The following is a 13,575-nucleotide window of genomic DNA, read 5'->3' on the forward strand; positions in this document are numbered from 1 at the left end:
TTCCCTCCTGTATGAAACAGCCTCCCCTTTTTCTTCAGCACTGAGAGGAAAAAAAAAATCTTCTAGTAAGCAAATCACATTTTCTTATGGAAGGAATAACAAACATTTGTATGAATTTGATAGTTTTAAAGTTCTTCACATCCACGCTGTTACTTTCAATTAAATGGTTGGACCATTTCTTATGGGTTCGATGTTCCAGTGCCCTAAAGCTTGTACTGTTTATTACGTTTGAGCTGTTGTTGACATAAATTCAACACCCTGCTGTAAAACCACCCATGCTCTAAATATGCAGAAACACTGGAAAAGCATTAAAAAGGAATAATAAAGATTCAGTTCTGAAAACTAGGGGGAAAAGGAATTTCTGATCCACTAGGCATCACAATTAACTACAGGTGCTGGAGGCAGCTTCGCTGGCTGTGTAAAGCATCTCCAAAGATCTTTTGCCTGCCAATAATGGTGTCTCTTGCTGCCACAGCCATTGTGCAAAACGCAGCAAACAAGCCTTGCTCGGCTACCTCCAGCCCTGCATTATGCACCAGCCTTTCTTCTTTCGACCTTTCAAAACCATGCTCCCCTGCAACCACCAAAAGCACAGCTGAAATCTTACTTCACCTAACTAGTGAAAGACATCATAAAGCAGCAATGCAGAGGATGAAATTTGCTTTTCAGGACAGCAGTGGCATGCCCGGCCCTGCCCAGCCAGCTCTGCCAGGGAGCAGGGCTCCAGCCACAGGAAACGTGGGCTGTGAAAAGGGCCCAAAATTCACCTGGGGGGTATTCACACTTAGCCTTGTTGTTGTATATCCTCATGCTGCCTCACACCCTTTCCTGAAAATGAATACTTCTCTGAATCCAGGGAGCTGAGCTACTGGAAGTTCATTTGATGCAGGTAGAATTCAACAAAATTATCTCCTTAGATTTCATCCTCCTCTGTGCAAACTGACAAAGCAACTGGGTCTTCACAAGCCACCTGGCTGTGTGATTGCAAATACTGACAGCAGCATCTCCATCGTGAGGTTGTGAGGGATCTCACAGAATCACTTTTCCTCTCTGCTGGCTGACAACAGCTTGAAAATGGGAAAAGTTTGCAAAATACACGTGAATAATACAACTGACTTTTAGCTTCTGCTACTCCCCAGTCCCAGCATTCCCAGAGTTTATTGTACAGTTTTAAATCAAGACTTGGGGAAAAGAAAAAGAAAACACCACCACAAATTGCTTTTTCACCTGTGACGAGAGAGAATACTATGAGGCTAACCTCTGGTGTTGTGCAGTGGTGTCAGACACACTGCTGCACAGATTTAAGAGAGTAGTGAGAAATGACCAACTTTGGCTGTTAGTTACTGTGCAGTTTTCAAACAAAACCATAATTTCTAATAACTTGTTCTCATAGGCAGGCCTTCAAAACGATGAAATTGAATGCTTTAAAAGGGGGAATCTTCACTCCTTTATTGATCTATACAGTATATTTTGTAGGAGCAAGAGAAAGAAGTCCAAAAGCAGAACAATGTTCAGTGGGGCTTTCAATTCCACCCTCACCATCTCATGCTTCCATCCCTCCTCCCTTCTCCAGACTTTCAACAGAAAATACCTTCAGACCAAAAGTCCTATACCTGTTACTTGTAAACGTTTCCTTGTCTTGCTGGTGAAGACCTATGCTTTTTAATACAGCATCAAATAGGAAACACCTTTCTGAGAAAATTTTAAACCAGACATGAAACAGACAGAAAAACTGTTCTTTCAAGCTCAGGAGGTTAAGGAAAAGTTCATGGCAAATCAACCCTTTAATTTCATCTCTCTTCTCCAGTCAGCAAAGCATCTGACTATCTTCTTATATGCTTATTATAAAAGGTTGTCTCAGTAGTAAATAAAGAATTTCAACATGAAGCACAACTGCACTCTAGAATGACTAAAGTCTGAAAACATGGGAATCGTGGAGGTGGGTGAGAACTGTTGCTAACAACCCCATTCCCTGAAATCTTGTTTCATGAAATGTAATAAATAAAATTATGACAAATAACTACAATCTTCTAACTCTCAAAACAGCAGGATGGGGAGAAGCAGTGGGGTGTAGATTTTGCTCAACTGCCAACAGTGCAGCATACAAAAATGCCATTGTGAAGTTCCAAAATCACAGTCAAGAGAATCACTCAGCAGTCGCCTAGCTGGGAAACAGATTTACCTGCTTAACCCTCTGGTGGTGCAGTAACTTTGAGTGCAGGTTGAAATCATCTGTATTTCTACTGCATTTTCCTGTTATGCTTCTGAAAGATGGGCCAATGAACTCCTTTATTTTGTGAACCCTAAAGAAAGACAAGAGATTATAAATAGTATTTTTTCTGTTGTTCCCTAACCTTTATAGATTTCCGAGAATTTTATGTCTTTAGTGTAATTTACTTATCATTATCCCTGGATATTTTTTTATTTTATTTTTTTTTGTACTATAAGCAGAATAAAATGTCTGAATAACAGAGAACATTCTGTGCTTCTATTTGGGGGTCACTTCACAGATAAAACACTAATATGAATCCCTAGATTATTTAAACAGTTAATCTCACCAAAAGTTAATGGGACTTACATACCTAAGCTAAAAGGATTTTAAAAAATAAAAATAAATAAATGTCACAGTAGGCTGGGACTATGCTGTGTTAGTCCAGATATTGTTTGTATCCAGGTGGTCTCACTGAGATATGTTTGGTTTCCTTCTAACATCATGAATGGTACTTATCACTCCATCTAATTTTGTTCAGTGATGGCATTAGCTAGTTAGTACATCTTGTAGTGGTGGACTTGGCAGTGCTAGGTTAAAGGTTGGAGTAGATGATCTTAGAGGTCTTTCCCAACCTAAATGATTTTGTGATTCTATGATCTTCATGGTGTGAATAAAATTAAGCCAGACATCTCAAGAACCTGGGCATCATCCGTATTAATAAAGCTGTATTTCACAAGGTTTCTTTTATACCAATTTTAAGCATGAGCACCATATGGTCAAAGTATGGGGAACTTTCACACCTTTAGCCAGGGCCAGTTTGGGCTATTTGCTGTGTTGTGAAATGGCTCAAATGGGTCACACAGATGGTCTGTTACATGCAAAGCAATGCCTGGCTCCGTGGCTCTGAGTGACAACTGAGTGAGAAACTACAGAATTTCTCAGGGTACTCCATCTCATCCACATTAGCTTTGTCCTGTAGGAAACACACTACTCCGGGTCCTCGGCTGTTGCTAAGAATCCAACCTGATGGTTAATAAAACTGTCTGTGGTGATGTGAAAAAAAAAACAACAAACAAACAAACAAACAAACAAAAAAAACCACAGTGGCTTGGAAACCAAGGCTGAGTGATATTAGCTCAAATCTTGAACAGAGTCATGTGACACCATACAGTGGAGAGCTGCAAGATGGTAACAACTGCTTTGTATCTTCCAAAGAGCACAAGGCACTTAGCAAAACGGTTGAAGCCTTTTGTACATAATGGCACATAGGGCATAAAGCTTTGCTGGCATCTATTCGCTGTCATGTTGCAGCAAGTGCTGCACTTTGATTGCAGTGTTTTTCAAGCCCATTTTTATTTTGCTTTCCACTTGCCTTTGAAGCTCTGATCACAATGCCGTACAGCTAAAGACACCTGAGAAACAGATTGCTAGGCAACAGATGCTGCAAAGGACAGCTTCCTCTTCCTCAGCGCTGAGATGGCAAGAGACCTTGTGGTGCTCAAAGTTGCCTGTTGCAAAATATTCACAACAAAAATGGCTTAGTGTTATTCAGGCAACCAGGTGAAGCAAGAAATGACTTTTCAAGTAGGAGTTAAACAGGAATAAGGAAAAGAAGCAGTTCAAAGAAATAAAAGAGAAACATGATGGAAGGCTACAAAAGATAACATGAAATAAGGAGGTGTTTTGAAAAGTGTGGGAATAGGGAGAGAATAAGAAAAAAATATCAAAACAGATACAAAGGAGATCTCAAAACCTGTATGACAGCATAAAATATATGTGAGCTTAATTTACTGTCATTCTTATAAAAGTTTGTTTATTGTGGAAATTCTGTTTAGCATTCATTTTACACCACACTATCAAAAAAATGTCTACCATGAGGAAACTAACCTTACTGTTGTCTTTTCCTTCAGAATTACCAAAGAAAGAACTTTATATAATTTCTACACAGTCCATAAATGTTATCCATGGAGTAATAGAAAAGCTTATTTTTATCACCACTTGGGAGAGAATGCAGAAATATACATGACCAGCGACCCAAGTTACATAAATCTTTATAGAGGACAAATAGGTATTTCACCCAAAATATAATTTGGAGGCCAACGTATACATGCAAGATGGGATACTTGACAATGCTAAGCAAGAAAAAGGTTGTGTCTGTCTTATAAGAACTTCTTTCAAGATAGGAAAAGCAAGGGGCTAAAGTAACCTGATCCGGAAGTACAGTATAGTACCGCATTTAGGAAGTGTGTTTTCCTTGTCTAAATGCTAAATCGCTATTTTAAATGTGTAAATAGGCTTGCCCAATAAGATGAGCAGTGGCAACACAAACATGCTAGGTATGCAGAACCAAGAAAGTACTGAGCAGCCACGAGAGCTGAGTGTTAGATATGAAGAAATGCAGACATACAGTGAAAATTAGGCTTTGCAAGGGATATTAAAACAAACAGGGAAAACAGAGTTGCTATGCAGGAAAAAATGGAACAGATTAAAGATAATCTAGGTACAACAAAAAATTAAGTAAATACTCTGCCTCGTTTCAAATCAAAGGAGATGTTCAGCATGGAACAAAAGGCAGAATGGCTAACAGGAATCAGGTTAGGGGGATTGTTAAGGAGCTTATTTGGTCTTCTGAGACCAAATAATTTTCACAGCAGAATTCTGAAAGAACAAGACTTAAATGACTATACAATTGCAAAGAGGTTGCTGAAAGACTGTTTCAGCTTGCCAAAATAATGGCTGAGAGAAGGACAAGGGTTCTGTTCTGTCTGCAAACGTATCACTAAAGTAAAAACCAGAAAAGGGAAGGAAAAAGAAAAAAAAAAAAAAAGAAAACAGCTAAAGGGCAATTTTGACATGAGAGCAAACATCCTGAAGTTAGAAAAAATGTTTCTACCTTCAAGGCAATGAAGTTTAGGAACAATCTTCGAAAGAGAGTAACTGGCACAAAACTAGTTAGAAATGGAGACTGATCACAGTCTGGAAAAAAAGGTTTAGTGACAAATTTGCCTGAGGCAGGTAGAAGAAAGAGCATTTCGAGTCCTTTTTTCTATCAGTTTCTCTCTAATCAAGTCTCTGCTATTCCTCCATGATGTCCTAGATGTTTCACTGTGCCTGCTAGATAATATTCCAGCATGGAGTAGTAACAATCTTTTGTCACGTTAATATTATCAATCAGCTTAACTACCTTCCATTTTGCATATGTCTCACTCCAGCAAAATATATGTGTACACACACTGACAACTCCCCACACGAGGTACACGTTCTCTCACAAGACAGAGATTTATTTTGGACAAACCAGCACAGCATGCACTTTTCCAGTTCTGCCAGTTTTTCCTTGAGCTGAGAGAGAAAATGGAGAAGCCATGCTCTGCCTTCTCTTACAACAGCTGAATTTTCTCTGTGGCTCAGCACTCATGTAATCGACTGCATCCATGCTGCCCAGAGCAGACACACGTTTAAGGAAAAGCAACCAAGGATTTCTCCTCAATCCATTACCTTAAAACTTCAGCAGAGTTTATCCAAAGGCTGTCAAAGCCAAAACGAACTATTGATACTATTGAAACATAAGAACAGAAAAGAAGGCCCAAGACTTTTCAGATAATTACTTCTATGCCTTTCAGGTTTGGAGTGAGTGGGATATTCCCTCAACAGGCTTAAGTAAACCTAAGTACATGTTTTGTTTGTGAATTGTTCAGACATTTAGACAGTTGTTTTTTTTTTGCCACTGACACACCACCTTGGTAAATCCCTTTTTACATTTGCACCAACATACCTGTTTAAACCACATATTTCACAAACATACTCTAAGGTTTCTTATTAAAAAACCTTGCAACAGTCTAGGAGGAAAAGGATTCTGCAAACAGAGTAATGTTAAATAAATTTTTGGAAAACTGGATTGCAGTGCCAATTAGCCTGCAGTAGTCTGAAGGCAAAATTCCCCCATCCCCTACCAGCCAAGGTCACCGAAGCTGTGGCACACATGCTAACACAACCTTTTACTGTATATACACATTTAAAATAATTATTTTGTATGCCAAGCTGTATCATCTTCTTTTAAGTTCATTTCCAGTGAGTAATGGATGGCTCTAAATCCAATTTAATCCATTTTTGCCATGCAATTTTCTGCAATGTCTACTATTTTCAGAGCATATTACATCTTCACTACTTCTGAATGTATCTTATTAAGTAGCAATTGCAAATATATGTATCATAAATTCCAGTTCTGTAATTCCTCCTTTTAGTCAAATCTAACTTCCTTCATTCTTGAAAGCACAGAAAAAAAAAACTGCAGAACAAACATACATTTCAACTGGACTCCATATAACAGTCACTGAACAAAGACATTTCAGAGATAACCTGTATTTATTTGTTCCTACAACCAATTCCCTTTTCTACTGACTTCTTTTAATGCATTTTGCCTTTACAGAAATTGATATATAGTTATGCAATTCAGTTTGATAACAGACTTTTTTTTAAAAAAAACATTGGAAATAAAATCTGCTAGCATTTTTTCTCATCCTCAGAATATCAGTTTGAGGTATTTGAGCAGCATTTGAAAAACCTCTACAAACCTGAGTTAAAAAGAGAAACAAGAGAGCGGGGGATTCTGCAAAGCCCAGGAGCACACGCTCCACTTCTTCCCTAGCTGAAATGTAGAAGGGCTCTGGAGGGATGCCAGGATGTTGTTATCCTTAGATCCCACACGCAGGAGGGGTTTGGGTGGTTTTGTTTGTTTGTTTTCACAGTCTCCATATGAAGTTCTTCCCGCTTATGTGAGACCAGTTATTCAAAGGGGGAAAAGATTCAACTTTAAGAAAATTCTTACATTCATCTGATTAAAAAAAATCTTAAATCTGGCTACTTCACAGACACTAAGCCACTTATGTTAAAGCTGTTTTTTTGCACTTCTGCTCCACAGAAGGGACAGGCTGTTTGTCAACAGGTTTTACTACATTGCTTTTGAAGGGGTTCTGGACCTGAGCATCCCATTCTAACCAGATTTTGCTCAATCACAATGCTCAGTCACAGCAGGAGAGCATGGTAGTGCTTTTTCCTTCCATATAAATGATAGTTCTGCCTATAAAGTGGCCATAAAAGCAGCAGGCAGGAACTTTATAAATTCTTGTCTGTCAGTTATTCCCATGTCAAGTATACATTATTTGCAAGTTAAACTCATTTTGTTTTCTGCAATCTGCCAGCTCTACAAACTCAAGCTGACAATCAAGCAAAGTTCTTCTCACGCATAATTACCATTAACGAAGAATCCTCTGGCCAAATTGATTCACTGACACTTGGGCATTTTGTTTCCTGTCAGCATTTTTTTTATTTTTTATTTTTTTAAGATAAACAAGAAAATATTGGATCTGGTTCACCGTCAGCACATCTCCTCTGCTGGGCTTGCACACCAAAGCAAGCAGTTAAAACACCAGCTTTAAAAGTAAGCTAGTAACTATGACTTTGAATACACATAAATAACATAACTAGTAGGCAGCAATTTTACATTGGAGTGGGAGATGTTAGAGAAAGTCTCTTTTCAGCACAACTTTTGAAGTACCTGGGACTTAGTGGTGCTGTCTTTCACTTGTATTTCACTCTGCCCTTTGCTGTATACTTGTAGCACCTTCACGTTACTAAACTACATGAAAAAATATTTTCAGGGACAAAACTTTTCAGGGCTTGGGAAGAGAAAATTAGACCATTAATTCAGTTTTGTCCTTTAATAAACAAAGTGTATTTTAGCGCCTACATTTCCAGCTTCAGAACAATTATCTTATGGTAAAGAATATTATGTCCAAACCAGTGGGCCAAGTGCCAAAGTTGATTTTAATTTGAAACAGGTTGGGAATCTCTGCCAGTCTCATATCAATATTCAAGTGCTTATCAACAGGAGCGAACTGATCCCCCCCCTTTCTTTTTTCATATGGAGTAACATATACTGGTATCTGTAATAATTACCTACTTTTATTGTAATGATATCAGCTTTTCATAATAATTATTATTATCATATTACGCACCAGTTGTCTAGAAGAAAGGAAACACCTGTAAATGTAAATTCTCCTTTGATGAAAGACCACTAGGTGACATGTAATGTCTGCAAGACATCGTTGTTGTACCCACTCACATCCAGAAGTCAGCCAATCTTTCATGCCTAAGTGATTACTCTCAGTGGCAGATGAAACTGCCTTACCTACTTCTCCAGATGCATGAATTTTTCAGCTTATTGCCTTTTTACAGAAAGGAGGATCAAAGTAAAGATGGTGATAAATATCTCTAACTCTATCCAAATCAATATCTTCAAACATAAAGATGAAGTGCTTTAAATGTTTGCACAAAGATTCTCTCAGTACTATATCAATCTGCAAGAAATAATATACGTACTACTGTCAACACTGTGGAACTTCATGAATGTACTTTAAGATGAAATTGTCAGTTAATAGCAAATAATCCTAACATTTGCTAACATAGTCAACAAAAGATGGTTTAAAGCAGACAGATTGTTATTTACAGCTGCGCCAGATGGGACAATTTGAAAAATGTTTAGCTGCTCTTTAGTTAACATTTAAAATATATCCCTCAACATCCTTGAATATTTTTCAATTGGGGAGATTTTATTTTTGAGTAATATTTATCTGCAAATATTTTTATGTTCCTGCCGTCATGTACAATTATACATGCCTGTAAATAAAAGACAAATTGCCTACAGAAAACTACCACTGGAGCTTACACAGCAGAAACATTAAATATTAATAAATGGATACATCAATTTTTAGTACAGAGAGACTGAACTTTGTTGGAAACTTGGATGTTATTTATTGTAATATATTATTTGAATGGAATGTTTATACTGCAGTATACATTCGGGGGGGGATTAGTGCCATCTGTGTGTCTAGTTCTCAGATAAATGGTCAATAACAAAACCTTGAAGGAAGGGACCTTGAGGTGGTCGTGTTTTGATTCAATTATTTTCAAATGTCTTTAGATTCTCCAAATCCACTGCAGGTCTTTGCAGTTTTCTTCCACCTTTCTGCAACATTCTCTAAGAAGTATAAAATTACTTTAACAACTAAAATGCTGAGGAGTGGCACAAGGACACAGGAGCTGCTGAGGTGGTGCTAGGACTGCCCCAAGCACAGGGGCCATACCCAGAGCAAGCTGCATCCCTCATGTCTAACCCCATGAAAATAAAGACTGAAGTCTCCTGTCCCCTGTGGCAGGGTTTTCTCTGCTCCTCATAGCCAGCTCATCCCAGAAACAAGGTGAGAGTAAACATTAGTTTGCAGAAGAGGCAGCAAGGAAAAGCAGCAGGGAGTCGTCCAAACAGAAAGCATCAATGCACCACTCACCTAGAGTTTACCTCTTCTACCCTACCTCCAGTCCTGTCCTGACATCCCCTTGCTCGGCTGCCACTTATTTCACTGTGAAAAATCTTGTTTTTAAATCCACTGCCGTACAGTTCTCGGTGCTGTCTGAGCCTCACATATTCAAAGAAGAAGATAAAGCACTTTTTGTTGTTGGATCCACATAACATATTAGCAGTGTATCTAAATGCATAACTAAAGACCTAAACTTTTCACTTTGATGTACACCAGTACCTTATGGTTCTCTCACGGCATTGCATTAAATCATGAACTTCAGCACACTTATAGGACAGGATTTTCAAATTTCCCTTGGAGTTTTAAATACTACACCACTCCTACACAAATTTCACAAGAACAGGCCTTTTAGATACAAGCCTAAGAAAACCAAGCAAGAACTTGATGTAACTTGTTTATCTGTACCAGGCAGTTTGGACATACTCACTATTTTATTAACTGTTAAATCATTTAGCCTGTGCACTACTACTACTGTTATGAGCTGGAAACACTAATTACAAGATTCTTGCAAGGGGAAAAGCAATATCTTTATGCTTTTTCACCTCTGGTTTATCAGAGGTGAAGCGTGGCACTGTTTCAACTATGGCTCCTCTAATTGTAATTTAGAGTATGTTTGCCCTAGTCTTCAATACAAAGAGAAATAAAACCAGGGCTAACATTTCAAACTTGCAACCAAAAGTGGTCATGGGATTTTAGGTTTTGTTTTAACATTGTGCTTAGAGAAGTAGTCTCTACCACCCTGGAAGGACGTGGAATCAGAAACTGCAGTATACCAGCGGGAGGAATTTAAGATGAATAATTCTTTTGCTTTATTTTCCAAGTACACTAGCTTTAAAATTAAGACCTTGGCACATCATACCAGACTACACAGTCTTTTGCAATAATAATTGTTTCAACTGCTAAATGGTAGTAATGCTAACATGCTGGATTAATATCCTAATGACTTCTGCTCTTCTGGTCCGTTTTTCACTCTTCAATCGATGAACAGGGAAAAGGGAGAATAGGGAACAGAAAGATGAAAAGCCCTTAGAGAGCTGGGTTTCTCTTGTTCTCATTTGAAAATTAAATTTTCAAGATGATAAAATAGTAGTCAACCCATGGCAGTTTCATATTTGGCACAGAGCTGTGAGTAAAGTGTGTAGCTCAGGAAAGGATTATATCCTCTTCTTAAAGTTCCCACTTGAGATATGGCCTAACTAAATAATGTAGATTTTGTATTTTAGTTTAACATATACCTTCAAAAAAGATGCGTCATCAAGGGACACATCTTCCAGGACTCTGGTAACTACAGCAATACTCAGTAACTGAAGACTCCTGGAACAAATAAAGAGCCCATAAAAGACTTCATTTCTAACAGCTCTTGATTGTCATTAAGAGTTGCTGCTGTGCACAGGTCTGTTCTCTTTGGTCTGAGCTGTGAAGGTCTACCCAACCCCAACAGAGAATCTCAGATATTCAACTCCTGCAGTAGGCTTCAGTCAATATCCATGCCAATAATATGAGTCACCTAGCAACATCACTGCTGGGTGGGTTCTAGATTTAAGTACATTGTAAAGGAATTGCCCCATTCCCACGTTCTTACTGAAGACGTGCACTCGCACAATTAATTTTAGTAGGTGAGATTTTCCAAGTGGTACTGCTGATCCACTTTAGAGCATGCCAAATATTTGTTTTTATGAAATTGTATCAATTGGTGTCATTGTTTGCAGCAAGATTTTCATAGGTAACTTAGATATTTACATCTGAGCAGGTCATCCTACGTTCTCATTATAGCCAATGAAAAGAAAAAGACAGCATAATTCCTCTCACCTCTTAAAAGTTTAATTTTCAGATACAAAACACTGCACCCTAGAAGGGCTACTGAATATAAACAGAAGGAAAAAAAATAAATATTTAATAGATATTAGCATTGCACACATCTACATTTAACACAATTAATCTCTTCCCTGGAATTTCTCACATCATATTGGTGAATTTAATGTCATTAGAAGTAGAAACTACTACTTTTAAATGGGTGGATTAAAATAGTTTTAAAATCGTGGTCCTCCTGTATTACATCCAACTTGAAAGGCTGTGATAAGTTAACCAAGTAAAAGGACCCTTTACAGTAAAAATATTCTTGGTTACAGATTAAGTTTGCCTTGGACACTGAATACAGTACAGAGATCATTGCAGCTGATTTACAGAAGAGTTATCATAAAAAACTTTGAAAAACAATCAGAACTAAAAGCTCATTTAATGGAAGGATAATATGAGAATCAAACACTACACTAAGCATAAAGGATGCCTGGCTGTGCATGGATCTGAAAAAACTTTTAATTGTACAATGTATTCTTTTCCAGGTGTAAAGATTGCTCATCCAGGCTGGTTTGTGTTTTTTGTTTGTTTGTTTGTTTGTTTTTTAAGCTTCTAGCCTATGAGATTAATTAGCTCTTCATCAACCAAGATGCACATATGACATACTGCAAGAAGACAATATTGCTGCTTTGATGGCTTTTATATACAAGGTTTCTGACATTTGATATTTGCTGAATCCCATCTCTTCATTGCTTAGCTTCCATGCTAATGAGCAAGTAGTCTTTATTTACATTACTCCTTCAAAAAATCCTGCAAGAAATTCCTGCACAGCATTTCTTTTCAGTGCAAACATCTCATTCCAGTACTTCAAATATCAATTTTGTATGCAACAAGTTATTCTCTAGCTTTCTGTGAATTTGAATCCATAATGCTTAGGTAAAATTCTTTGGTTTTCAGATGAACTTTTCCTTACAAGGCTCTGTTTGCCTAGTACCCTTCACTGTGCACCTCCTCCTACCATCAATGTATCTACATGTACATGTCCCAGGGGCAGCAATGATGTTGTTTAGTTAGTGCTAGTTTTAATCAAAAGACTTTGCAACCATTGTCTTCAGAAATCACATGGGTAAGAGTTCAGAATACCATTGGTGTCTTTCACCGCAGAAATACTGAGGAAAGTAGATGGCATAAAGGTTCTGAAGGAGCAAACAATTACGATTAGAGCTCACATCCCTACATGTTCCAATTCTGTTTGAACCTCTTCTTTCTTTGACAAGGCTCTTCTACAGAGACTTAAGTCAGATGTAACAATCCTTTTCTGAAGTAGTTTTAAATTATATAGCTTCTGGTGTAGAATTGGGCTGCTTTCCTTTTGTGCATCTCACGAAGGAGAGACCATCACTTCTCCTGCTCCCCCCACACCCCTTCAGCATCCCTTGCAGTTTGATATTCCTTGGGTAAACTTTTGTGTTTAGTCTCTGCAAGCTTATCAGATGTAGATTTGAGGGAGGTGTGGATTGTAAACTTTTGTAATTTGTCAGTCTCACAGGAACAGAATAGTTGCTTTTGTTTGATTATAAATCTATTTTAAGCACTATTTGGGAACAATTTCAAGTTTTTGCAGCTAAATGTGTCATTTGTAAATCTAGCTCCTTTTTCCTCCCAAATAAATGATTATCTAAAAAATTAATATGCTAGTTATAGACAGGACATCAGAAATATCTTAACTACAAAATGCAGTAAAATTGAGAGATCATACACTAGTAATGGCAACTTGGAGTGATTCTTTTAACAAGTGTCTTGGTTTTTCATGAGTGCCTACTCAGAACGAACACTATTGATCAATTGACATCTACATGATAAGAATCCATTCATCTTATTCTGTACTATTTTTATATATTCAAATTTGTATTGGTTTTGTCTTTTGTACATTTTACAGTATTTTATGAATCAACCAAAACTGGAAGTTGGAAGAAAAAAAACTTAACTTTATGCTTGTCTGCATGAAAATCTAGATCAGCCTTCCAGACAGGACAGCTGGGACAAGGAACTCACGCTGTTTTAAAACAGAGTTATGTAGGGATTTATACACCTAAGAATTTCTGCAGACAGAAAATTAAGTCTATGCTACAGATCCTTGAATGGTGCAATAGTACAGCCAACAAAATTCACATGCATGACACTAATACTGTA

General features: G+C 37.6%; 1 protein-coding gene and 1 long non-coding RNA gene across 4 annotated transcripts in view; one reads left to right on the forward strand and one right to left on the reverse strand.

The window, feature by feature from the left end:
• Positions 1 to 10,896, reverse strand: part of LOC121074546 — a 31,041-nt gene extending 20,145 nt beyond the window's left edge. The window contains exons 1-4 of one of the 2 annotated variants that reach the window (XR_005822406.1): positions 10,821 to 10,855; positions 9,556 to 9,684; positions 3,013 to 3,720; positions 2,183 to 2,303 (exon numbers count right to left, since the gene is read on the reverse strand). This is a non-coding gene — a long non-coding RNA (uncharacterized LOC121074546). Of the gene's footprint in view, positions 1 to 2,182; positions 2,304 to 3,012; positions 3,721 to 9,555; positions 9,685 to 10,820 lie in introns of both variants that reach the window. The other variant, XR_005822407.1, reaches the window with a different exon arrangement.
• HTR1F (5-hydroxytryptamine receptor 1F) overlaps positions 1 to 13,575 on the forward strand; it is a 119,218-nt gene that overhangs the window by 21,565 nt on the left and 84,078 nt on the right. The window lies entirely within an intron of this gene.

Source organism: Cygnus olor, chromosome 1, assembly GCF_009769625.2.
Source record: "Cygnus olor isolate bCygOlo1 chromosome 1, bCygOlo1.pri.v2, whole genome shotgun sequence".
Classification (NCBI taxonomy): domain Eukaryota; kingdom Metazoa; phylum Chordata; class Aves; order Anseriformes; family Anatidae; genus Cygnus; species Cygnus olor.